Below are 27886 nucleotides of genomic sequence, written 5' to 3'. Positions count from 1 at the left end.
AGCCAAGTCCCCCCCCCCACCTCAACAATTAAAAAAAGTGTGTGCGTGTGTGTGTGTGTATGTATATATATATATATATATATATATATATATATATATACAGTATCTCACAAAAGTGAGTACACCCCTCACATTTTGGTAAATATTTTATTCTATCTTTTCATGTGACAACACTGAAGAAATGACACTTTGCTACAATGTAAAGTAGTGAGTGTACGGCTTGTATAACAGTGTAAATTTGCTGTCCCCTCAAAATAACTCAACACACAGCCATTAATGTCTAAACCACTGGCAATAAAAGTGAGTATACCTCTAAGCAAAAATGTCCAAATTGGGCCCAATTAGTTATTTTCCCTCCCCGGTGTCATGTGATTCGTTAGTGTTACAAGGTCTCAGGTGTGCATGGAGAGCAGGTGTGTTAAATTTGGTGTTATCGCTCTCACTCTCTCATACTGGTCACTAGAAGTTCAACATGGCACCTCATGGCAAAGAACTCTCTGAGGATCTGAAAAAAAAATGGTTGCTCTACATGAAGATGGCCAAGGCTATAAGAAGATTGCCAAGAACCTGAAACAGAGCTGCAGTATGGTGGCCAAGACCATACAGCGGTTTAACAGGACAGGTTCCACTCAGAACAGGCCTCACCATGCTCCACCAAAGAAGTTGAGTGCACGTGCTCAGCGTCATATCCAGAGGTTGTCTTTGGGAAATAGACGTATGAGTGCTTCCAGAATTGCTGCAGAGGTTGAAGGGGTGGGGGGGATCAGCCTGTCAGTGCTCAGACCATACCCCGCACACTGCATCGAATTGGTCTGCATGACTGTTGTCCTAGAAGGAAGCCTCTTCTAAAGATGATGCACAAGAAAGCCCGCAAACAGTTTGCCGAAGACAAGCAGACAAGCAGACTAAGGGCAGACTAAGGGCATGGGATACTGGAACCATGTCCTGTGGTCTGATGAGACCAAGATAAACTTATTTGGTTCAGATGGTGTCAAGTGTGTGTGGTGACAACCAGCTGAGGAGTACAAAGACAAGTGCGTCTTGCCTACAGTCAAGCATGGTGGTGGGAGTGTCATTTTCTGGGACTGCATGAGTGCTGGTGGCACTGGGGAGCTACAGTTCATTGAGGGAAACATGAATCCCCTCCCTTCAGAGACTGGGCCGCAGGGCAGTATTTCAACATGATAACAAACCCAAACACACCTCCAGGACAATCACTGCCTTGCTGAAGAAGCTGAGGGTAAAGGTGATGGACTGGCCAATCATGTCTCCAGACCTAAACCCTATTGAGCATCTCTGGGGCATCCTCAAATGGAAGGTGGAGGAGCACAAGGTCTCTAACATCCACCAGCTCTGTGATGTCGTCATGGAGGAGTGGAAGAGGACTCCTGTGGCAACCTGTGAAGCTTTGGTGAACTCCATGCCCAAGAGGGTTAAGGCAGTGCTGAAAAATAATGGTGGCCACACAAAATATTGACACTTTGGGCCCAGTTTGGACATTTTCACTTAGGGGTGTACTCACTTTTGTTGCCAGCGGTTTAGACATTAATGACTGTGTGTTGAGTTATTTTGAGGGGACAGCAAATTTACACTGTTATACAAGCTGTTCACTCACTACTTTACATTGTAGCAAAGTGTCATTTCTTCAGTCATATGAAAAGATATAATAAAATATTTACAAAAATGTGAGGGGTGTACTCACTTTTGTGAGATACTGTGTGTGTGTGTGTGTGTGTATATATATATATATATATATATATATATATATATATATATATGCATTGCCCAGCAAATGCAGCCTCACTAGTGCCCAGCAATGCAGCCTTTGCCTTTGCAGATTTGAATATCCCGGTAGAGTTTTCATATCTGGTAGAGTAACTCTTCGTCTATAGTAACTCCTCTTCTTCTTTTTCATTAGAAATAAATAATGGATTCCAAGCAGAAGCAATATGCCATCATTGAGTTATTAACAGAGGAGGGGTGCAGGCTGTCCAACATCCACAAAAGGCTACAGAGTGTTTATGGAGATGACACCATTGGCAAGAACAATGTGCACAGATGGATGAAGAAGTGTAAAGAAGGGAAAATCGTCATTAAAGGCAGACCACGCAGATGGGAGTCCTATCACCGTAGCCAGTGACACGAATCGTCAGCGGGTGGAACTCAATGACAGCACGTTGTTTCTGCTTGGAATTCATTATTTACCTGCAATGAAAAAGAAGAGTTACTATAGAGGAGGAGTTACTCTACCAGCATGTAAAATTTAAATGACCCGTGTAAGTTAATAAAAAAAGTTCTGACCACTTTTGGTACAGACCTCATACATTCACATAAAATCTAAAGTCTCTATGTCACATACATGTGAAGACTAATATAGGAAGAATCCAATTAACCTACAAGCATAGCACTGGAATGTGGAAGGAAACCCACACAAGGGGAGGGAGAACATACAAATTACATACAAGTAATATCCTCATTGGGATTCAAACCAAGGACCCTAGGGACACAAGGCAGAAGTACTAACCACTAAGCCACCGTGCTGCCCATGGTCCATAGCAAGAACAAAAAAAAAAACTGAGGAATAGCCAGAGGTAAGAGATGACATTATTATCCATGGGGCAAAGATGTTGCTGCATTAGTCACAACAGCACTTTTGTAATAAGAGATTGTAATGCCGCGTACACATGACCGGACTTTTCGTCAGCAAAGGTCCGACGGAACGAATCCGCCGGACAATTCAATTGTGTGTGGGCTTCATCGGACCTTTGCTGTCGAAAAATCAGACGGACTTTAGAAATAGAACATGTTTCAAATCTTTCCGACGGACTCGAGACCGGTCGAAAAATCCGCTCGTCTGTATGCTAGTCTGACAGACAAAAAGGGACGCTAGGGCAGCTATTGGCTACTGGCTATGAATTTCCTTATTCTAGTCCGGTCGTACGTCATCACGTTTGAATCCGTCGGACTTTGGTGTGATCGTGTGTAGGCAAGTCCGTTTAGTTGGAACTCCGTCGAAAGTCCGTCGAAAAGTCCTTTGGAGTTCAGTCTGTCGAAAGTCCGCTCGTGTGTACACAGCATTAGGCCTTTGATCAGTATGGCGATCAGACATCCAATAGTTAGACCAAAAGTTTTAAGAAATAGGGCCATTATGTTACAAACACTACAACTCTGTTCCTTATATATCACTGAGAGGCACTCTGTAGAGGAAGTAGTCAGCAACAGTCCAAGAGACCCAGGATTAGGGTTGCCACTTGTCCGGGATCCACCCGGACAGTTTGGGTTTGGGATCATGCGTCCAGGTTTCAAATTGCCTGAAACCCGGACACATTATTCACACCAGACTATGGCTTCCCAGAAGGGTTACTGGTTGCAGGTGTCTGAACCAAGAATTACACTCTCTTTCACGCTGTCCAAAGCTAGCACTAACAATTCCCCCCCCCCCACACACACACACACACAAACAGACAGGAGAGAGGGCTCAATCTGCTCCTTTTCCTCCTGCCCCTACCCCTCTGTGTCTGCCCACTCTCCTCAGAAAAAAGTGGGGGCTGGAAATTTGAAGTCCAGCAGCCTCAGATATATCTGGATGAAAGGTGCTGACTGCCAAGGGGTGAGTGAGCTCACCAACCATCCCTGTCTGTGATTGAATTCCCCTACCTTCTCTGTCCTGCCTCTGAGTACACTAGGGGAAATCAGGGTTCTCAGAGCACTCCTTACATCAGAGTTTCCCTTTAAAGCAGAGGCCACAGTGTTCCCCCTTACATCAGAGTTCTCTCTGTAAATCAGAGTTCTCAGTGCTCCCCCTTAAATCAGGGTTCCCCCAAGTTCTCCCTTACATCAGAGTCTGCAGAGTCCCCCCTTACAGTGTAAGGGAACTCTGCGAGATCAGATGTAAAAGGGGAACTCTGTGGACTTTGATGTAAAAGGGGACTCATATGATTAGAAATGTTATTTAATTGCAAAATATATGTATAGTTTATTAAAAAAAAAAAGTTCTGTGTGCCGTTAAAGTGTTCGGGTTTGACTTGAAGGAAAGATGGCATCCCTACCCATGAGTGTCCATACAAACAGATCCCGCAGTACCATTACTGTACATTACACAATGCTTTCTGCATCCTATCACTAAAGATTAACCAGTTATTAAGCACTTTCCAACCACTGTGCTTCAACATTTACTGCGTAATCCTCAAAGTACATCAACCCTTTTCTTTGCCTCTTCCATTCAATGTACATTACCACTTTTCTGTGCAACCTGCAGTCACTGCACAGTCCTCCTTACTGTGCTCTTTCTAGTCATTTTAATTAAACATTTATTTTTCACTTCCCATTTGATATATATTTTTTATCTAGTATGCAACCTCTGTCACTGGTTGCCAACTCTTTATGGCATCATTTTCTTGCATTGTACATTATCCATTTATTGTCCACTTCACATTCAGTGTAATAAAACTTTTCCAGTCACTTCTGCAGTTCACATTTAGTGAACATTAATCACACACTTTACATTCACTATATATTATGCATCACACTGCTGCACATTGTTACTCCACATGTATTGGAATTATACACTTTGTTTTACAATATATGTATTTATACTGCCCAGTTGTATACATGGTGCTGTACATTATAAATTCCACACTGCTCAGCTGTATACTTGGTGCTATACAATATACACTCAACCATAGGTGTGTGCACTGTGTGTGCCGGGTGTGCGCAGCACAGATTCACCTTGCTGCCAGAGGCCCCTGCCCCCTCCCCCTCACCACAGTGCTGCCAGCTTCCTTCCTTGCCTCTCCCACCAGCTGCTGTGGGGGACGTTTCAAGATGGAAATTAGGGGAAGGGGCCAGTAAATATGTAATTCACTGGCCTCTTCCTTTTCTGAATGAACACAGTCCGTGATCGGTACTGATTGCACCTGTGTTCATTCATAACAGAAGCATAGTAAACACAGTTTATTATGCTTCAGTTTGTGAATGAACAGGAAGCGGCTCAGCACAGAGAACGTCGTATTTATTCACTGCCAAGTGTAGATGGGGCTGCAGAGAAAAGGACTGGGGAATCTCTGTCCTCAGTCTCCTTTCTCTGCCTCAAAAGTGAGACATCTGATTTCTCACCAAAACCCCTAATGGGGCTCCTAAAAAAATAATAAAAAATGTTGTAAAAATAAAATTGTAAAAAATTATGTAAAATAAAAAAACTATTGACACCACAATCTGCCCTACTGACACCATCCACCGCTCTACTGACACCATCCACTGCCCTACTGACACCATCCACTGCCCTACTGACACCGTCCACTGCTCTACTGACACCGTCCACTGCTCTACTGACACCATCCACTGCTCTACTGACACCATCCACTGCTCTACTGACACCGTCCACTGCTCTACTGACACCATCCACTGCCCTACTGACACCGTCCACTGCTCTACTGACACCATCCACTGCCCTACTGACACCGTCCACTGCTCTACTGACACCATCCACTGCTCTACTGACACCATCCACTGCTCTACTGACACCATCCACTGCCCTACTGACACCGTCCACTGCTCTACTGACACCATCCACTGCCCTACTGACACCGTCCTCTGCTCTACTGACACCATCCACTGCTCTACTGACACCGTCCTCTGCTCTACTGACACCATCCACTGCTCTACTGACACCATCCACTGCTCTACTGACACCATCCACTGCCCTACTGACACCGTCCTCTGCTCTACTGACACCATCCACTGCTCTACTGACACCGTCCTCTGCTCTACTGACACCATCCACTGCTCTACTGACACCATCCACTGCCCTACTGACAACATCCACTGCCCTACTGACACCGTCCACTGCTCTACTGACACCATCCACTGCCCTACTGACACCATCCACTGCTCTACTGACACCATCCACTGCCCTACTGACACCATCCACTCCCCTACTGACACCGTCCACTGCTCTACTGACACCATCCACTGCTCTACTGACACCGTCCACTGCTCTACTGACACCATCCACTGCTCTACTGACACCGTCCACTGCTTTACTGACACCGTCCACTGCCCTATTGACACCAAGACACCATCCATGTTTTAATACATTTTTAAATGTTTGTTTACATTTATTTATAATAGTGTGTGTCATATATACACGCATACATACATGCATGTGTGTTTGATCTTTGGGTTGCACACCCCAACTCAATAGGCTACGCAGACCTATGCAACGCAACACTGCTTTATATAAATTCACTATAAATTATATATTGTTCAACTGTATACAGTTATAACTCGGTTTACGAACTTAATTCGTGAAATGACTGGGGTCGCGAACCGAATTGGTCGCGAACCGAGGCAAATTTTCCCATAGGGTTCAATGTAAATCAGGTTAATCCGTTCTGAACTTTTTTTTTGTTTTTAACCTCTTGCCGCTGAGCTACGCAGATGTGCGTATTCGGCTTTCGGGGGTCATACCGGGATGATGGCCGCAGCTGCAGGCATCATCCCGGTACTGTTTTTTAGAGCCAGTGATCGGCTTTCCAGCGATAACAACCGGTGCGGCTAAAAGCCACTTAGCTGTGGAGGAGGCGGGAGGGCCCCCCCCTCCCGCCTCCTCCCGCCACTCTTACCAGGCCTTCCGATCCACCGGGGGGCCCGATCAACAATCCGCCGCCTCCAGCGGCTAGTGATAGTAAGTGGCTTCGTTCCAGCCTCCTAATTGTAAACATGGAAGCGACGTCATGACGTCACTTCCCGTTTACTCGGTTGCCAATGGCGCCGGTTTTAAAAATATATACAGTATTAAGAATCGCCGAAAACAGTGATCTGAATACTTTGAAGTGCAAAGGAGGGATTTAGGGTCTTTTAGACCCCCGATCCCTCCATAAAGAGTACCTGTCACCACCTATTACTGTCACAAGGGATGTTTACATTCCTTGTGACAGCAATAAAAGTGATCAATTTTTAAAAAAAAAAAAACAATTTATTCATATTAAAATAAATAAGAAAAAAAATGTTAAAGCACCCCCGTCGCTGCGAGCTCGCGCAGCAAATAAAACGCATACGGAAGTCGCGCCCGCATATGTAAACGGTGTTCAAATCACACATGTGAGGTATCGCCGCGATCGTTAGAGCGAGAGCAATAATTCTAGCACTAGACCTCCTCTGTAACTCTAACCTGGTAACCGTAAAAAAAATTTGAAGCGTCGCCTATGGAGATTTTTAGGTACCGTAGTTTGTCGCCATTCCACGAGTGCGTGCAATTATAAAGCATGACATGTTTGGTATCTATTTACTTGGCGTAACATCATCTTTCACATTATACAAAAAAATTGGGCTAACTTTACTGTTTTGTTTTTTTTTAATTTATGAAAGTGTCCCTTTTCCCAAAAAGTTGCGTTTAAAATACCGCTGCCCAAATACCATGTGACATAAAATATTACAACTATCGCCATTTTATTCTCTAGATTCTCTGCTAAAAATATATATATAATGTTTGGGGGTTCTAAGTAATTTTCTAATAAAAAATACGGATTTTAACTTGTAAACACCAAAAGTCAAAAATAGGCTTAGTCATGAAAGGGTTAAACCACAAAAATATGAAACAAAGTACAGTACAGTATGAAGAGAGAGAACACTAACCTCGCTTTAGACAACTTTTACTGCTCATTACCACTCTGCACTTTCTTTTCAACAACATGCTTGCTCTGAACAGTTTTGTCGCCTTACTGCTTCGCACTTTCCTCTTACCACCATGCTTGCTCTGAATTCTCTTTGGAGCTATACTGGATGTCTGGTACAGTACAGTACAGTATGTGATAAAAGCACACAAAAAAGCTTTACAGTAAGTGTGCATAGGGATGTACAGCACACCAAAAAGCTTCTCAATATAATGTCAGAGCAGGGAAAATGGGCGTGGCTCATGTTCGTGAACTGAAGCGCAAATTTTTCTGTTCATGAACCGGGGTATCACTGTACATTGTGCTGTACATTATACACTTCACACTGATCAGCTATATACATTGTGCTGTACATTGCGGGAGATTAGCGAAGTAAACAAGTGACTGAAGAGCTGGTGTAGAAAGGAGGGGTTCAGGTTCCTGGAGAACTGGGCCGACTTCTCAGTCGGTTACCGGCTCTATAGCAGGGATGGAGTGCAATTAAATGGGGGGGGGGTCAGCTCGGCTGGGAGAGAAGATGGCCGAAAAGTTAGAGGGGCTTTTAAAACTTTGCAACGAGGGGGAGGGTCCAGACATAGAGATAGCCAGCATGGAACAAATTTCAGAGGGTAGTACTGGGGGCATTAATAGTAGGTTGACTAAAGAACCTAAACCCGAGGTAAGCAAATTAACAAGTCCTAATTGGAGCCTCAGAACAACCAACAAGGAGATAGTACGCTACCGGACAAAACTATGAGGCTTGTTCACTAATGCCAGGAGTCCGGCTGACAACATGAGAGAACTAGAGCTGCTGTTGTATAAGGAGGATTTAGATTTTGTGGGAATTTCAGAGACTTGGTTTAACAGCTCCTATGATTGACTGGCAACCCTTCAAGGGTATTCCCTATTTCGCAGAGATAGGGAGGGTAAAAAAGGGGGAGGGGTATGCCTGTATTTCAAGAATGATGTACAAGTGAATGTGAGAGATGACATCACTAAGGGAGCTAGGGAGGGGGTGGAATCCTTATGGGTAGAGCTTCAAAGGGATGAAACCAAGGGGAAAATATTACTGGGAGTATGCTATAGGCCCCCTAACCAGAGGGAGGAGAGGGAGGCGGACTGCCTATCACAGTTTGGAATGGCAGCAAGGATGGGAAGTGTCATTATAATGGGGGATTTTAATTATCCAGACATAGACTAGGTGGAAGGAACCGCACATTCGTTTAAGGCTTGCCATTTCCTAAATGTTTTGCAGGACAATTTTATGGGTCAGATGGTAAATGCACCAACAAGAAACAATGCGTTACTAGACCTACTGATTACTAACAATACTGACCTGATTCCGGATGTGGAAATAGGGGGCAATTTAGGAAACAGTGATCACAGGTCAATTAGTTTCAGCATAAATCACACAAATAGGAAACACAAGGGTAATACAAAGACACTGAATTTCAAAAGAGCCAGCTTCCCTAAACTATGCGCCTTGCTAGAAGATATTAAATGGGATAAAATCCTAAGAACAAAGAACACGGAGGAAAAATGGGAGTGCTTTAAGAGCATATTGAATAGAAGTATTGGCCAGTGCATCTCAATAGGAAAAAAAATTTAAAAGCGCTAGTAAAAGTCCTGGGTGGCTTAACTTCAACGTAAAAATACATATAAAAGCAAAAGAGAAGGCCTAAACAATACAAGGCTAAGGGGTCATCATCAGCATCCCAACAAAGAATGTAATCAGAAATGTACGGGTATAATCAGGGCAGGTAAGATGGAACATGAAAGGCACATAGCGGAGGAGAGTAAAAAAAAAAACAAAAAAACAAGAAATTCTCTAAGTAAATAAATAAATAGTAAGAAACAGTCAGAACATATTGGCTCCATAAAGAATGATGAAGGCAATCTGGTTACAAAAAATGGAGAGATGGCGAAGGTTTTGAATTTATTCTTCTCCTCAGTCTTCACGAGGGAAACGCGGGGATTCAGTACCCAAGACTGCAATGTTTATCCTTAATGACACAACACATGAAGCACCCTCATGGTTAACAGACAATAGAATTGGAAATAGACTTGTGAAACTTAACATTACTTAACAAACTTAACATTAATAAGTCACCGGGACCAGATGGCTTACACCCGAGGGTCCTTAAGGAACTGATTGCCAGACCATTGTTCCTAATTTTTATGAACAATCTATTGACTGGAATGGTACCAGCTGATTGGGGAAAAGCATATTTAAAAAAGGGCCAAGATATATCCCTGGGAACTATAGACCAGTTAGCCTAACATCAATAGTATGTAAGCTCTTGGAGGGGATGATAAGGGACTATAAACAAGATTTTAGTAATAAAAACTGTATTATTAGCATTAATCACCATGGATTCATGAAGAATCGTTCTTGCCAAACCAACCTATTAACCTTCTATGAGGAGGTGAGTTGCCATCTAGATGAAGGAAGGCCTGTAGATGTGGTGTATCTGGATTATGCAAAGGCATTCGATCCAGTTCCCCATAAACGTTTACTGTGGTTTCAGACAGGAGCATCAATAATTTCAAAAAACTATTAGGCACTGTAAACATGATGTTTGGCTCTATACTTTGCACTGAACTGCCTTCTTCTGAAATGGAAATTTCACAATGATAGTTTTATAGTCTACAACCAATCATTGCCAATGTCTTTACATCTGGTGGTGATTTCTGCTAGCGATTATTTATAATTTGATCCAGAGAACTAGTCTGACTGCCTGGTGAGGTCTGTAAGTTTTTTCCCTGAGAAGCAATACTGGTCATATCCAACCTTTTAAGCCTCGTACACACGGTACGATTGTTGGCAGGGGTTTGTCTGTTGACAGACTGTTTTCCTAAAATCTGACCGTTAGTATGCTTCTTTTGACAATTGTTGCCCAACTTTCGGCCAACAAATCTTGGATGGCAGGCTAGTAAATGTTCGGCGGACAACTGTCTGTTGTCTGATTTTCGTATAGTCTGTACACAAATCCGTCACACAAAAGTCGAAAGTACAAACACGCACGCTCGGAATCAATGCTCACCAAACATGAAATTAGCAGAACGGGCCCAAAGGGTGGCGCTCATGAGCTGAAATTCCTTGTAGAACGTCACTACATTCGTGTTTGTTGCACGACAATTGTGTAACGTTAGTATGCAAGACAAGATCCTGGCACACGCCCTTTTGACAAAAATTAGACGCTCGGTTGGCCAACAATCGTACCATGTGTACGAGGCTTTAGAGTGTGTGGGAAGGTAAACTTTGACAGTCATCATATACAGCTAATAATACCCAGCTGGTGTCTGGGGGGACGGGTTTTACACTATATGAAAATTTGACGTCAAACCGTTGTCCGCCGAAAATTTACTAGCCTGTCATCCAAGATTCGTTGGCCGAAAGTTGGACAACAATTGGCAAAAGGAGCGTACTAACAGTAATATTTTAGGACAACAGTCTGTCAACAGACAATCCCCTGCCAACAATCGTACCGTGTGTACAAGGCTTTAGGATAACTCTAGATCCTGGAAGTTGGTAGTGAGGTGTTGCTTGATGTCTGAAAGTTGCTGATCTGAACTAACGACTTGGTGATAACATACACTGGGGTTGATTTACTAAAACTGACGAGTGCAAAATCTGGTGTGCCTCTGTATACAAACCAATCAGCTTTCAGGTTTTATTGTCAAAGCTTAATTGAACAAGCTGACGTTAGAAGCTGATTGGCTACCATGCACAGCTCCACCAGATTTTGCACTCTCCAGTTTTGGTAAATCAACCCCACTATTTCTTATGTAACCTAAATAGAATCACAAATTGGAGCCTGTAGTGAAAGTTCTCATTTCTCCAGGTCATGGTAGAGCTAGCAGTAGTCAGTCACATTTAAATTCACTTGTTTTGTAGCTTCTTCAATTCACTTCATTAGTGCCAGTGAATGTCAGGAAAATACCCCATTATTTCCACTATTTTGTCAAAAGTATTGGTACGCCTGGCTTTACACGCACATGAACTTTAATGGCATCCCAGTCTTATGCCCCATACACGCGGTCGGACTTTCCAACATAAAATGTGCGATCGGAGCTTGTTGTCGGAAATTCCAACCGTGTGTAGGCTCCATCGGACAGTTTCCATCGCAATTTCCGTCGCACAAAATTTGAGATCTGGTTCTCAAATTTTCCAACAACAAAATCTGTTCATGTAAATTCTGATCGTGTGTACACAATTCCGACACACAAAATTCCACGCATGCTCAGAATCAACCAGAAGAGCAGCACTGGCTGTTGAAATTCATTTTTCTCGGCTGGTCGTACGTGTTGTACGTCACCGCGTTCTTGAATTTCCGACAAGATTTGTTTGGCCGTGTGTATGCAGGACAAGTTTGAGCCAACATCCGTCTGAAAAATCCATGGATTTTTTTGTCGGAATGTCCGATCAATGTCTGATCGTGTGTACGGGGCATAAGTCCGTAGGGTTCAGTATTGAGTTGGCCCGCCCTTTGCAACTATAACAGCTTCAACTCTTCTGGGATGGCTGTCCACAAGGTTTAGAAATGTGTCTATGGGAATAGAAAGCAAAGGAAAATCGCCGCTCCAGGTGAGAAACTCCAGCCACAATGATTACCAGCTACTACAACCGTAGTGTGTGTCATTGTTTGTATGGAACTTTCAATAAATGGACTTCAAGAACATCGGTATGCAACCAATTTCTTTCCTTATTCTGTCTATGAGAACTTTGACCGAGGTCAGGCACTGATGTGAATGAGAAGGCCTGGCTCTCAGTCTCCGCTCTAATTCATCCCAAAGGTGTTTTATCAGGTTGAGGTCAGGACTCTGTGTAGGCCACAGCTTTGACTAAGCACTTCTTGTAGTGCGAAACGCGTAAGTTTTGTTCCATTTTGATGTGACCTGTATTTTGGATGACACCTTATTGAATAAAGGCAAATATTTTTGGAGTGCGGCTGTCCAGAATTTCTTTGATGTCTAACTGCCATAGCATTGCCAGCACTTGGACTTCTAGACTGAAGGAGATGCCTTTTACCTTGATCTGACCCACCTGGAGCGGTGATACTCTTTCTCTATGCAGGCCAGTCAAGTTCCTCCTCCCCTAACTCGCTCATCCATGTCTTTATAGACCTTGCTTTGTGCACTGGTCCAAATCATTTGGTGGAGGGGGGGGGGGGGGTTATGGTGTGGGGTTGTTTTTCAGGGATTGGGTTTGGCCCCTTAGTTCCAAAGAAGGGAACTCTTAACCACTTGCCGACCGCCTCACGTCTATATACGTCAACAGAGCGGCACGGGCAGGCAAAATCACGTACCTGATACGTGATGCCTTCCCGCGGGCGGGGGGTCCGATCGGACCCCCCCCGGTGCCAGCGGCGGTCGGTGTTTGTCTAGGAGCGATCAGAGATGAGGGGGAGGCCATCCGATCGTGGCCCCCCTCGCGATCGCTCCCAGCCAATGAGAAACATCCCCTGCCTGTGTATAGTACACACAGGCAGAGGATGTGATGTCATCTCTCCTCGGCTTGGCAGTTTCCGTTCCGACGCCGAGGAGAGAAGACATCCGAGTAAGTGTAAAACACTACACAACACAGTAGAACATGCCAGGCACACTAAACACCCCCGATCCCCCCCCCCCGATCGCCCCCCGATCCCCCCCAATCACCCCACCCCCTGTCACAAACTGACACCAAGCTGTTTTTTTTTTTTTTTTTTTTCCTGATTACTGATTGGTGTCAGTTTGTGACAGTTAGAAGTGGTAGGGCAGTGAGTATTAGCCCCCTGTAGGTCTAGGGTACCCCCCTAACCCCCCCTAATAAAGTTTTAACCCCTTGATCACCCCCTGTCACCAGTGTCGCTAAGCGATCATTTTTCTGATCGCTGTATTAGTGTCGCTGGTGACGCTAGTTAGTGAGGTAAATATTTAGGTTCGCCGTCAGCGTTTTATAGCGACAGGGACCCCCATATACTACCGAATAAATGTTTTAACCCCTTGATTGCCCCCTAGTTAACCCTTTCACTACTCATCACCGTATAACTGTTACGGGTGACGCTGGTTAGTTTGTTTATTTTTTATAGTGTCAGGGCACCCGCCGTTTATTACCGAATAAAGGTTTAGCCCCCCGATTGCCCGGCGGTGATATGCGTCGCCCCAGGCAGCGTCAGATTAGCGCCAGTACCGCTAACACCCACGCACGCAGCATACGCCTCCCTTAGTGGTATAGTATCTAAACGGATCAATATCTGATCCGATCAGATCTATACTAGCGTCCCCAGCAGTTTAGGGTTCCCAAAAACGCAGTGTTAGCGGGATCAGCCCAGATACCTGCTAGCACCTGCATTTTGCCCCTCCGCCCGGCTCGGCCCAGCCCACCCAAGTGCAGTATCGATCGATCACTGTCACTTACAAAACACTAAACGCATAACTGCAGCGTTCGCAGAGTCAGGCCTGATCCCTGCGATCGCTAACAGTTTTTTTGGTAGCTTTTTGGTGAAATGGCAAGCACCAGCCCCAGGCAGCGTCAGGTTAGTGCCAGTAGCACTAACACCCACGCATGTACCGTACACCTCCCTTAGTGGTATAGTATCTGAATGCATCAATATCTGATCCGATCAGATCTATACTAGCGTCCCCAGCAGTTTAGGATTCCCAAAAACGCAGTGTTAGCGGGATCAGCCCAGATACCTGCTAGCACCTGCGTTTTGCCCCTCCGCCCGGCCCAGCCCAGCCCACCCAAGTGCAGTATCGATCGATCACTGTCACTTACAAAACACTAAACGCATAACTGCAGCGTTCGCAGAGTCAGGCCTGATCCCTGCGATCGTTAACAGTTTTTTCGGTAGCGTTTTGGTGAACTGGCAAGCGCCAGCGGCCTAGTACACCCCGGTCGTAGTCAAACCAGCACTGCAGTAACACTTGGTGACGTGGCGAGTCCCATAAGTGCAGTTCAAGCTGGTGAGGTGGCAAGCACAAGTAGTGTCCCGCTGCCACCAAGAAGACGAACACAGGCCCGTCGTGCCCATCGTGCCCTTCCTGCTGCATTCCCCAATCCTAATTGGGAACCCACCGCTTCTGCAGCGCCCGTACTTCCCCCATTCACATCCCCAACCAAATGCAGTCGGCTGCATGAGAGGCATTTTCTTTATGTCCTCCCGAGTACCCCTACCCAGCGAACCCCCCCAAAAAAGATGTTGTGTCTGCAGCAAGCGCGGATATAGGCGTGACACCTGCTATTATTGTCCCTCCTGTCCTGACAATCCTGGTCTTTGCATTGGTGAATGTTTTGAACGCTACCATTCACTAGTTGAGTATAGGGTACAGCATTGCACAGACTAGGCACACTTTCACAGGGTCTCCCAAGATGCCATCGCATTTTGAGAGACCCGAACCTGGAACCGGTTACAGTTATAAAAGTTACAGTTACAAAAAAAGTGTAAAAAAAAAAAAAAAAAACACAAACAAAAATAAAAAAAAAAAAATAGTTGTCGTTTTATTGTTCTCTCTCTCTCTATTCTCTCTCTCTATGGTTCTGCTCTTTTTTACTGTATTCTATTCTGCAATGTTTTATTGTTATTATGTTTTATCATGTTTGCTTTTCAGGTATGCAATTTTTTATACTTTACTGTTCACTGTGCTTTATTGTTAACCATTTTTTTGTCTTCAGGTACGCCATTCACGACTTTGAGTGGTTATACCAGAATGATGCCTGCAGGTTTAGGTATCATCTTGGTATCATTCTTTTCAGCCAGCGGTCGGCTTTCATGTAAAAGCAATCCTAGCGGCTAATTAGCCTCTAGACTGCTTTTACAAGCAGTGGGAGGGAATGCCCCCCCCCCCCCCACCGTCTTCCATGTTTTTCTCTGGCTCTCCTGTCTCAACAGGGAACCTGAGAATGCAGCCGGTGATTCAGCCAGCTGACCATAGAGCTGATCAGAGACCAGAGTGGCTCCAAACATCTCTATGGCCTAAGAAACCGGAAGCTACGAGCATTTTATGACTTAGATTTCGCCGGATGTAAACAGCGCCATTGGGAAATTGGGGAAGCATTTTTTCACACCGATCTTGGTGTGGTCACATGCTTTGAGGGCAGAGGAGAGATCTAGGGTCTAATAGACCCCAATCTTTTCAAAAAAGAGTACCTGTCACTACCTATTGCTATCATAGGGGATATTTACATTCCCTGAGATAACAATAAAAATGATTAAAAAAAAAAAAATGAAAGGAACAGTTTAAAAATAAGATAAAAAAGCAAAAAAATAATAAAGAAAAAAAAAAGCACCCCTGTCCCCCTGCTGTCGTGCTAAGGCGAACGCAAGCGTCGGTCTGGCGTCAAATGTAAACAGCAATTGCACCATGCATGTGAGGTATCACCGCGAACGTCAGATCGAGGGCAGTAATTTTAGCAGTAGACCTCCTCTGTAAATCTAAAGTGGTAACCTGTAAAGGCTTTTAAAGGCTTTTAAAAATGTATTAATTTTGTTGCCACTGCACGTTTGTGCGCAATTTTAAAGCATGTCATATTTGGTATCCATGTACTTGGCCTAAGATCATCTTTTTTATTTCATCAAACATTTGGGCAATATAGTGTGTTTTAGTGCATTAAAATTTAAAAAAGTGTGTTTTTTCCACAAAAAATGCGTTTAAAAAATCGCTGCGCAAATACTGTGTGAAAAAAAAAATGAAACACCCACCATTTTAATCTGTAGGGCATTTGCTTTAAAAAAATATATAATGTTTGGGGGTTCAAAGTAATTTTCTTGCAAAAAAAAAAATTTTTTTCATGTAATCAAAAAGTGTCAGAAAGGGCTTTGTCTTCAAGTGGTTAGAAGAGTGGGTGATGTGTGACATAAGCTTCTAAATGTTGTGCATAAAATGCCAAGACAGTTCAAAACCCCCCCAAATGACCCCATTTTGGAAAGTAGACACCCCAAGCTATTTGCTGAGAGGCATGTCGAGTCCATGGAATATTTTATATTGTGACACAAGTTGCAGGAAAGAGACAAATTTTTTTTTTTTTTTTTGCACAAAGTTGTCACTAAATGATATATTGCTCACACAGGCCATGGGCATATGTGGAATTGCACCCCAAAATACATTTAGCTGCTTCTCCTGAGTATGGGGATACCACATGTGTGGGACTTTTTGGGAGCCTAGCCGCGCACGGGACCCCGAAATCCAAGCACCGCCTTCAGGCCTTCTAAGGGCGTAAATTTTTGAATTCACTCTTCACTGCCTATCACAGTTTCGGAGGCCATGGAATGCCCAGGTGGCACAAAACCCCCCCAAATGACCCCATTTTGGAAAGTAGACACCCCAAGCTATTTGCTGAGAGGTATAGTGAGTATTTTGCAGACCTCACTTTTTGTCACAAAGTTTTGAAAATTGAAAAAAGAAAAAAAAAAAAAATTTTTCTGGTCTTTCTTCATTTTCAAAAACAAATGAGAGCTGCAAAATACTCACCATGCCTCTCAGCAAATAGCTTGGGGTGTCTACTTTCCAAAATGGGGTCATTTGGGGGGGGTTTGTGCCATCTGGGCATTCCATGGCCTCCGAAACTGTGATAGGCAGCGAGGAGTGAAATCAAAAATTTATGCCCTTAGAAATCCTGAAGGCGGTGCTTGGTTTTTGGGGCCCCGTACGCGGCTAGGCTCCCAAAAAGTCCCACACATGTGGTATCCCCATACTCAGGAGAAGCAGCTGAATGTATTTTGGGGTGCAATTCCACATATGCCCATGGCCTGTGTGAGCAATATATCATTTATTGACAACTTTTTGTAAATTTTTTTTTTTTTTTGTTATTATTCAATCACTTGGGACAAAAAAAATAAATATTCAATGGGCTCAACATGCCTCTCAGCAATTTCCTTGGGGTGTCTACTTTCCAAAATGGGGTCATTTGGGGGGGGTTTGTACTGCCCTGCCATTTTAGCACCTCAAGAAATGACATAGGCAGTCATAAACTAAAAGCTGTGCAAATTCCAGAAAATGTACCCTAGTTTGTAGACGCTATAACTTTTGCGCAAACCAATAAATATATGCTTATTGACATTTTTTTTACCAAAGACATGTGGCCAAATACATTTTGGCCTAAATGTATGACTAAAATTGAGTTTATTGGATTTTTTTTATAACAAAAAGTAGAAAATATCATTTTTTTTCAAAATTTTCGGTCTTTTTCCGTTTATAGCGCAAAAAATAAAAACGGCAGAGGTGATCAAATACCATCAAAAGAAAGCTCTATTTGTGGGAAGAAAAGGACGCAAATTTCGTTTGGGTACAGCATTGCATGACCGCGCAATTAGCAGTTAAAGCGACGCAGTGCCGAATTGTAAAAAGTGCTCTGGTCAGGAAGGGGGTAAATCCTTCCGGGGCTGAAGTGGTTAAAGTGGATGTAAAACCTCACATATACCCAGTAAAGTGAACAGCCTCAGATGATACACCGAGATGAAACAAATCTCCCTACCTAAGTTGTACTTGTATATCTAAATAAAAGAAACCCAAAGAGGGCTAAAGCTGCTCTAGAAAATCAAAAATGTAAACTATATATGAGATATAGTGAATGTGACAAGCACTAAAAAGTCTAATACAAGAACTCCAAGTAAATATGCATAAAAAGTGAGTGCAGCGCTAAACAAAGAAAGAAAAATTATTTTCCAAATTTCCAAAAGTGAAAAAAAATGTAAAAGGTAAAACTAAGGCAGAATCCCAGTGCAAAAATCAGTCCATAAATAAAGAAAGAAACAGCAAACATCCATCCATGTGAGATATTGGTGACAAATTGTAAGAAATCGTGAAGAATCTTCCAAAGAATGCATCCAACTCCACACCCAAGTGAGTAATTAGCCTGCTTACCAGCTATCCGTGCTAAAGAGCAGTCTCACCCAGCACAGGGAAATCGGTCTCCCCAAGACCATTAAAGATGTCTGGAACCACAGCTAGGACGATGTCACTCAGAAAATATAAAAGAAAGTGCTTCCATAGTGCAGTACATTTAAAAATGCAGTTTAATGTAATAAGTGGGTTGCACTTACAAGATATATGACGTATCAGAGGCAGTACAACAATGTGTCTCATCAGCAAGGTCCGCGGCGTCTCCTCAGGTTTCCGTTCGCTTCCTATTCCTTTTGCCCATCAAAATCTGAAGAAAAACGTGATGACGTCACTATCGTAGGCTCCGCCCTATGAGTTTCGTCACTATCGGACGTCGTCTGGAGATTGGCCAGGTGTATATCTGCTGTCTTCATCTTTATATACTGTTTGGAAAGTGCACATCCTGTTAGAATTTTCTCTTTCTGGTTCCCCTGTTGGTGTGGATACTTGCTATGCACTGTGAGAGACTGTGAGACAGCTGATTGGAGGAAAAGCACCCCCCCTCCCCACACATGCAGACCATGCCTGTAAATAGTTTAGCAGTCTGCTAATCTATTTATAGCAACCTCCCCTGACACACACTTCAGGCTCCCGTCTTGGAGAATGTATCAAAAGTTATCAGGCTGAGTCCTGACCTCAACCTGATAGAACACCTTTGGGATGAATTAGAGCGGAGACTGTGAGCCAGGCCTTCTCATCCAACATCAGTGCCTGGCCTCACAAATGCGCTTCTGGAAGAATGGTCAAACATTCCCATAGACACACTTCTAAATCTTGTGGACGGCCTTCCCAGAAGACTTGAAGCTGTTAAAGCTGCAAAGGGCGTACCAACTCAATATTGAACCCTACGGACTAAGAGTTAATGGGGTGCCATTAAAGTTCATGTGTGTGTAAAGGCAGGCGTCCAAATAGTTTGGTAATATTTGGTATAATTTTAAACTACAGCACTACAGGTAAGTTAGAAAAAAATGGGGGGGGGGGGATTGAAAACAACTTTAATCACTTGCCGACCAGCGCACGCCGATTTACGTCTGCAGAATGGCACTGGTGGTCAAAAGGGCGTAGAGGTACATCCCCTTTAGGAAGCGGCACTGCGCGCCTGCCATGTTCTCCATGACCGCGGGTCCCGTGAACTCGATGTCCACCGGGTGACCGCGATCCTGTCACGGAGAGGTAGAACGGGGAGATGCCTATGTAAACAAGGCCTTTCCCCATTCTGCCTAGTGTCATGGCAGAGATGACTGCTCTCTGTCATTGAGAGCAGTGATCGCTGTCATGTGACTTGAAGCCCATCCCCTCCACAGTTAGAATCACTCCCTAGGACACACTTAACCCCTTATCTCCCCCTAGTGCTTAACCCCTTCCCTGCCAGTGTCATTTACACAGTAATCAATGCATTTTTATAGCACTGATCGCTGTATGAATGACAATGGTCCAAGAATAGTGTCAAAAGTGTCCGATGTGTCCGCCATAATGTCGCAGTCGCGGATTGCCGCCATTACTAATAAAAAAAAAAAAAAAAAAATTAAAATGCCATAAAACTGTCCCCTATTTTGTAGACGCAAAAAATAAAAACCGCAGAGGTGATCAAATACCACCAAAAAGAAAGCTCTATTTGTGGGGAAAAATGGACGTCAATTTTGTTTGGGTACAGCGTCGCACGACCGCGCAATTGTCAGTTAAAGCGACGCAGTGCAGAATCGCAAAAAGTGCCCTGGTCAGGAAGGGGGCAAATCCTTCTGGGGCTGAAGTGGTTAATAACAATGGCTTTGGTTTACTGAAGCTCCAGCCAGGGGAGTTGCTAGGTCTGCAAAAGATCTTGTGCTAGAGCCCATAGCAGCAGTCACCAACCTTTTTGCATGCCCGCGGGGGGGGACCAGTGGTAAGCAATTTTTCACAGGCGATGGCTGGTGTTGGCGCTTCAATCATCATGGCATAATGGTTGATATGGTGTCAGGGTGATTGAAGTGCATTATTTCTATTGTTACATTCGAATATATAATGAAGTGGTTCAACTCACCATACTGCAGAATCAGTGGGAGCCCTGGGCGTGTCACTTGCCACATCTCCTGCCACCAGATGCAGCGTCTTACTTGCCACTGTCACCTGCCACCAGAGGTGGATTGTCACTTGCCACGTCTCCTGCCTCCATTTGCAGATTGTCACTTTAGTGAGAGCAGGAGAGCGGTGATGCGGGGTTGGCAGTGAGAGATGATGTCATCTCGCTGCTCCCCGCTGCACCTCCGACATTGAAGCAAGGGGGTCTGGCTGCAAAGTGGAGCTCAACAAAGACCGTGCTGTGAGGGCGGAAGAGCGCCGATTTGTGGCGGACAGTGAGAGATGATGTCATCTATCTGCTGCTCGCCACACCTCGCTCCCAAATTGAAGAGGCCCGGCTGTGAAGAGCTCGCTTCTTTCCTCTCCTCCGCCTCTCTCATGCAGCCAGCCCGCCTGCCACAGCAGCCGCAACCCGCTGGTTAGGCAGGGACCCTGCAGAAAGAGACTCGGGGCTATGGGCCCCAGATTCGGGGCTATAGCCCCAATAGCCCCCCCCCTAGCAACGCCCCTGGCTCCAGCTAAATTGAAACTTTTGCCTCTAGTGACTAAATCCTCTCTTTCATATAAGGTGTTGTTTGCTGGAAGCACCACTAGAGCCATTTTTTTCCTCCACTTTTCAATATCAGACCTACATACTTTCTAGTAAATTCCATTTTGTTGGGAAAGGAATATGATTGACTTCTAGAAGTGGAATTTTGTCTTTACTGCTCTTCAGAAAACGATTGTGAAATAGGATTCCAGTAGTAGTCCTACAAACTTTCCGAACGTACACCGATTGTTAATGCCCTGATGTCTTTTTTTCCATTTGCAGTGTGAATTTTATAGCCCAGGGTTTTATAGCTTTCTTGTGAAATGTGTCCTGTCATGATTTACAGTCGAGCTGATGTTTTGGTTACAGTAAAGTTTTCCTCTCCTACAGGAATCCACTGGGATCATTCAGTACAGCATTGCGGAGAGCTGCGTATGTGCAAAGTGCAGTAATCAGGCTTTCATTTAACCACTTCAGCCCCGGAAGGATTTACCCCCCTTCCTGACCAGAGCACTTTTTGCGATTCGGCACTGCGTCGCTTTAACTGACAATTGCGCGGTCGTGCGACGTTACACCCAAACAAAATCGATGTCCTTTTTTTTCACCCACAAATAGAGCTTTCTTTTGGTGGTATTTGATCGCCTCTGCGGTTTTTATTTTTTGCGCTATAAACAAAAAAAGCGCCAATTTTGAAAAAAAAAGCAATATTTTTTACTTTTTTTTTCTATAATAAATATCCCCCAAAAATATATAAAAAAAAATTTCTTTCTCAGTTTAGGCCGATATGTATTCTTCTACATAGTTTTGGTAAATAAATCGCAATAAGTGTATATTGATTGGTTTGCGCAAAAGTTAGAGCGTCTACAAAATAGGGGATAGTTTTATGGCATTTTTATTATTAATTTTTTTTATTACTAATGGCGGCAATCTGCGATTTTTATCGCAAATGCAACATTATGGCGGACACATCGGACACTTTTGACACTATTTTGGGACCATTGTCATTTATACAGCGATCAGTGCTATAAAAATGCAATAATTACTGTGTAAATTACACTGGCAGGGAAGGAGTTAAACACTAGGGGGCGATCAAGGGGTTAAGTGTGTCCTAGGGAGTGATTCTAACTGTGGGGGGGATGGGCTACCACTGACATGACAGCGATCACTGATTCCGATGACAGGGAGCAGTAGATCTCTGCCATGTCACTAGCCAGAGCAGGGAAATGCCTTGTTTACATAGGCATCTCCCCGTTCTGCCGCTCCGTGACATGAGCGCCACCCCCCCTGGCGGACATCGAGTCCACAGGACCCACGGTCATGGAACCCACAATGCTGCGATTTAAAGGGGACGTACCTGTATGCCCATTTGCCCAGCCGTGCCATTGTGCCGACATACATCGTCGTGCACTGGTCGGCATGTGGTTAAAGTGTATCTGCGGTCAGAATGAAAAATCATGTAGTCACTTCCACATTGTATTTCAATTATTTCTAGCCTACTCCTGTTACTCTGAACAATCTAGAAGTTTGTAGACTTACTTAGTAAAGATCCTCACATATTTACCTGGAATTCTGTGACACGTAGTCACTATACCTTGTGGGAGGGCACTGCTGTGTCACACATTTCATAGAGCCTGCCTTCTGAACTGCAGAGGAATTTCAGAAGGCGGAGTCAGTACAGGAATCACTGCATGTAGGCAGCAAGGTACCATGGGATATGTAGTCCTTAGAAATTAAGGAGATGTTGCAAAGCATGGAGGGAACCAAGGAAGTTGATGAAAGAGATGGCCAGTAGACAGGCAGCACTTACATGAACGGACATTTTTCAATAATATAGAAAAAGTTTGGGACTTTGAATGAGGTCCACATAGACATTGTGCCTCCATCCCTGTTAAATTGCAATAAGGAAAAAGAGGTTGGGAATTTAGATGAGGTGTGTGCCAAAAGATCGATGCAGTGCACATGACCTAAGTATGTATACATTGACTCATGAACAAAGACAATCTTTATTGAAATGTCTGTCAACAGTGACCATGTTGAAACATGATTAAAGCATTACCAGGGGCGGACTGACAACTCATGGGGCCCCCGGGCAGTAGAAGGTCATGGGGCCCCCTGTGTCTCCGCCCACATGCAAGCCACACCTACACAAAGCCCCACTTACATAAATCATGGCGCACACAGTAAGGCACATCACATGGCACACAGCAGAGCACGGGGCACATCATGGGGCACAGAGCATGGGGCACACAGTAGGGCACATCACAGGACACATAATGGGGCACCCAGCAGGGTTTATTATGCTGTACACATCAGGGCACATTATTGAGCACAGCATGGTGCATCACAGGGGGTACAGGGCACATCAGTGGGTACACAGCGGGGAACATCACAGAGCACATCAGGAGATACACAGCAGGGAGCGGGCCGCACATCACAGGGCATGTGGCAAATAGTAGGGCACACAGCAGGGCACACAGTAGGGCACATCCTTGGGAACAGAACACAGGCGGTACACATCAGGGCACACATCCCAGGGCATGGGGCACACAGTAGAGCACATTACAGGGCACACAGTAGAGCACAACAGGCTGTACACAGCAGGGCACATCACAAGGCACATCACAGGGTAAGGGGCACAGAGTAGGGCACATAAGGGGGTACACAGCAGGGCACATCACAGGCCATGGGGCACGCAGTAGGGCAAATAGCAGGGCACAAACCAAAACACAGGGCACACAGTAGAGCACTGGGATCCTCCAGACTTAACACAGTGTCTCTCAGGGTAGCCATCAGGGGCGAAGGCGACACAGTGGGGGTGGAGGACACAGGAAGACACCGTGGGGGGGTGGGTGGCACAGGGGGACACTGTAGATGGGTGGGTGGCACAGGGGGACACTGTAGGTGGGTTGAGGGCACAGGGGGACACCATGGGGGGGATAGAAGACACAGGGGGACACTGTGGGGGGTGAAGGGCACAGGGGGTCACTGTGGGGGGTGGGTGAAGGGCACAGGGGGACACTGTGGGGAGGTGGAGGGCACAGGGGGACACTGTGGGGAGGTGGAGGGCTCAGGGGGGCACTGTGGGGAGGTGGGGGGCACAGGGGGACACTGTGGGGGGGTGGAGGGCTCAGGGGGACACTGTGGGGGGATGGAGGGCTCAGGGGGACACTGTGGGGAGGTGGGGGGCACAGGGAGACACTGTGGGGAGGTGGAGGGCTCAGGGGGACACTGTGGGGAGGTGGGGGGCACAGGGGGACACTGTGGGGGGATGGAGGGCTCAGGGGGACACTGTGGGGGGTGGAGGGCTCAGGGGGACACTGTGGGGAGGTGGGGGGCACAGGGAGACACTGTGGGGAGGTGGAGGGCTCAGGGGGAAACTGTGGGGCACAGGGGGACACTGTGGGGAGGTGGGGGGCACAGGGGGACACTGTGGGGAGGTGGGGGGCTCAGGGGGACACTGTGGGGAGGTGGAGGGCTCAGGGGGACACTGTGGGGAGGTGGAGGGCTCAGGGGGACACTGTGGGGAGGTAGGGGGCACAGGGAGACACTGTGGGGAGGTGGGGGGCTCAGGGGGACACTGTGGGGAGGTGGAGGGCTCAGAGGGACACTGTGGGGAGGTGGGGGGCACAGGGAGACACTGTGGGGAGGTGGAGGGCACAGGGGGACACTGTGGGGAGGTGGAGGGCTCAGGGGGACACTGTGGGGAGGTGGGGGGCACAGGGAGACACTGTGGGGAGGTGGAGGGCTCAGGGGGAAACTGTGGGGCACAGGGGGACACTGTGGGGAGGTGGGGGGCACAGGGGGACACTGTGGGGAGGTGGGGGGCTCAGGGGGACACTGTGGGGAGGTGGGGGGCACAGGGGGACACTGTGGGGAGGTGGGGGGCTCAGGGGGACACTGTGGGGAGGTGGGGGGCACAGGGAGACACTGTGGGGAGGTGGGGGGCACAGGGAGACACTGTGGGGAGGTGGGGGGCTCAGGGGGACACTGTGGGGAGGTGGAGGGCTCAGGGGGACACTGTGGGGAGGTGGGGGGCACAGGGAGACACTGTGGGGAGGTGGAGGGCACAGGGGGACACTGTGGGGAGGTGGAGGGCTCAGGGGGACACTGTGGGGAGGTGGGGGGCACAGGGAGACACTGTGGGGAGGTGGAGGGCTCAGGGGGAAACTGTGGGGCACAGGGGGACATTGTGGGGAGGTGGGGGGCACAGGGGGACACTGTGGGTGGGAAGCTGTGCAGCAACTTTTTAATAGCAGCATGTGGTACAAGCTGCTGCACTTTCCTTCCTAGATGCAGAGTAGCGCGGGAAGCGGCTGTATACAGACCTCTCCTGATGCGGTCCTCCTCCTCGCCGGCCCCTCCTCTTTTCTGTCCGTCCGAGGTGATGACAGATACAAGCACCTGGGATGGACGGGAGGGAAGGAGGGGCCGGCGGGGGGGAGGAGGAGCGCATCACGAGAGGTCTGTATACACTACAGTCTCTTAGCAGTGAGCAGGGACCCGATCTGCCCGTCAATCACAGCTAGCTGACGGGTAGGTCGGGCCCCGAAGTGAAAGCTGCCATGGGGCCCCCTACTGGCCACGGGCCCTCGGTCAGCGTCCGAACTGCCCGATGGTCAGTCCGCCCCTGAGCATTACATCAAATCAGTTTCTGCAGCAATGATAAAGCAAGAATGCATGAAAAAAATCAGAGCAAAACATTTATATACATGATATTAAATATTAAAAACCAGAAGGATTGCAGGATAGTATGCTGTGATCATAGATTTCCTTTAAAGGGGTTGTAAACCTTCGAGGTTTTTCACCTTAAAGTGATTGTAAAGGTAACATAAAAAAAAAAAATAACAAACATATCATACTTACCTCCACTGTGCAGCTCGTTTTGCACAGAGTGGCCCCGAACCTGCTCTTCCGGGGTCCCCCGGCGGCTCTCGCGGCTCCTCCCCACATCTGATACCCCCCTTGGAGAAGCGCTTCCCCGAGGGGGTTACCTAGCGAGCGCGCTCTCGAGTCCAGCATTTGGCGTCCATAGAGGGGGCGAATGCAGGACTCTGCCCCGCCCCCCCCGGCGCTCGCGTCATTGGAGTTGATTGACAGCAGCGGGAGCCAATGGCTGCCCTGCTATCAATCTACCCAATCGAGAGCTGAGAACCCCGGGCAGAGAGACAGCATGTCCCCGTGGGTCAAGTTCGAGGGTTCAGGTAAGTAAAGTGGGGAGGCCAGTCACTGACAGGGTGTTTTAGGAAGGTTTACAACCCCTTTAATGCATTCTGTGTATTAGAGTGAAAAACCTCCTGTGATGCAGCAGCCCCCCAGAGCCCCCCTTTTACTAACCTGAAGCCGGCAACGGGGGCAAGCACACCAGCTCCAGACGGTGTCTCGGGTCCTGCTTGGATAGATTGATAGCCATTGGCTCCCGCTGCTGTCAATCAAATGTAATGACACGGGAGCCGGGGCCAAGTCCTGCTGTCTGTTTCAGTGGACACAGCAGCAGGACACGGGAGAGCGCCTGCACGAGTGCCCCCAGGGAGATCGTCTCTCCAACGGGGGACTCGAGTAGAGGAGGAGCCAGGAGCGCCGCTGAGGGACCCCAGAAGAGGAGGATCGGGGCCACTCTGTGCAAAACCAACTGCACAGAGGAGGTAAGTATGATATGTTTGGGTTTTTTTTTTTTGTGTTTTTAAAACAAACCTTTACATATCTTTTAACTTTAGTCACATAAGTGAAGTGTAGCACTCACCCCTGCAGGAGCTGCTTGGGTTCTCTGTTCTGCCACAACTGCTCCACACCTGGTTGTAACTTGAGTATTAGTATACCAGCACACTGAGCACACAGGAACAAGCCCACCAGCTATGTATGAGGGAGATAAAGTAAATATATTGTTGCAAGACATTTGACGGTTGGCCATCTTGCTTCCTGGCTGAACAACTTTTTGGCGTTCATATGCTTGTATTATCGCTACTTATATGAGTGATATGCTGCGTACACACGAGCGGATTTTCCATCCTGGTTGTTTTTTCTGACGGAATTCCGCTCAAGCTTGCCTTGCATACACACGGTCGCACAAAAGTTCTCTGAACTTTCGACTGTCAAGAACGCGGTGACGTACAACACTACGACGAGCCGAGAAAATGAAGTTCAGTGCTTCCGTGCATGCATCGAATTGTTTCCGAGCATGCGTAGGAATTTTGCGCGTCGGAATTTGTACAGACGATCGCATTTTCGGATAGGAACTTTTCCCGACCGAATAGAGAACATGCTATCAATCTTTTGCTGGCTGGAATTCCGCCAGCAAAAGACCAATGGAGCGTACACACGGTCGCATTTTCCGACAAAAAGCTCTCATCAGAGTTTTGCTGGTGGAATTTCCGATCGTGTGTACGGGGCATAAGACTGCATTTTATCCACAAGGTGGCAAGACAGCACCTGCTGGGTGGAGTAGGTACTACTGTACCCCTGCCAACAAGTACCTGAGAGGAGAAAAACAACGAGTAATGATTAAGCACATGATGTATGCGTGAAACGCGTCTACATGACTGTCTTCTGGTGTCTCTGGTGTCATCACAGTGATTTCAATAAAGGCATTTGGAACCTGTGGATGTGCAGCCGTTCTTTTTTTTTTTTTTTTCAAGTATCCCACAGAGGCAGGCCGGGGCTGGCACTCCTTATTAGATCCCAATTGAGTTATCATATACACCTGGAGCAGCGGGTCCTTCTTCCTTTGATTTTAGCACTAATGACTTGCAGCAACGTACAATACCTGCCCACCTACCTCCTTCCCAAA

General features: G+C 46.3%; 1 protein-coding gene across 1 annotated transcript in view; it reads left to right on the top strand.

Annotated features, from left to right (window-relative positions):
- CPXM2 (carboxypeptidase X, M14 family member 2) overlaps positions 1-27886 on the top strand; it is a 181840-nt gene that overhangs the window by 65432 nt on the left and 88522 nt on the right. The gene's annotated exons all lie outside the window — the stretch shown is intronic.

Source organism: Aquarana catesbeiana, linkage group LG08, assembly GCF_042186555.1.
Source record: "Aquarana catesbeiana isolate 2022-GZ linkage group LG08, ASM4218655v1, whole genome shotgun sequence".
In the NCBI taxonomy this organism is placed as follows: Eukaryota; Metazoa; Chordata; class Amphibia; order Anura; family Ranidae; genus Aquarana; species Aquarana catesbeiana.
Note: the sequence above shows the minus strand (reverse complement) of the source record. Positions and strands in the feature narration are given on the sequence as shown.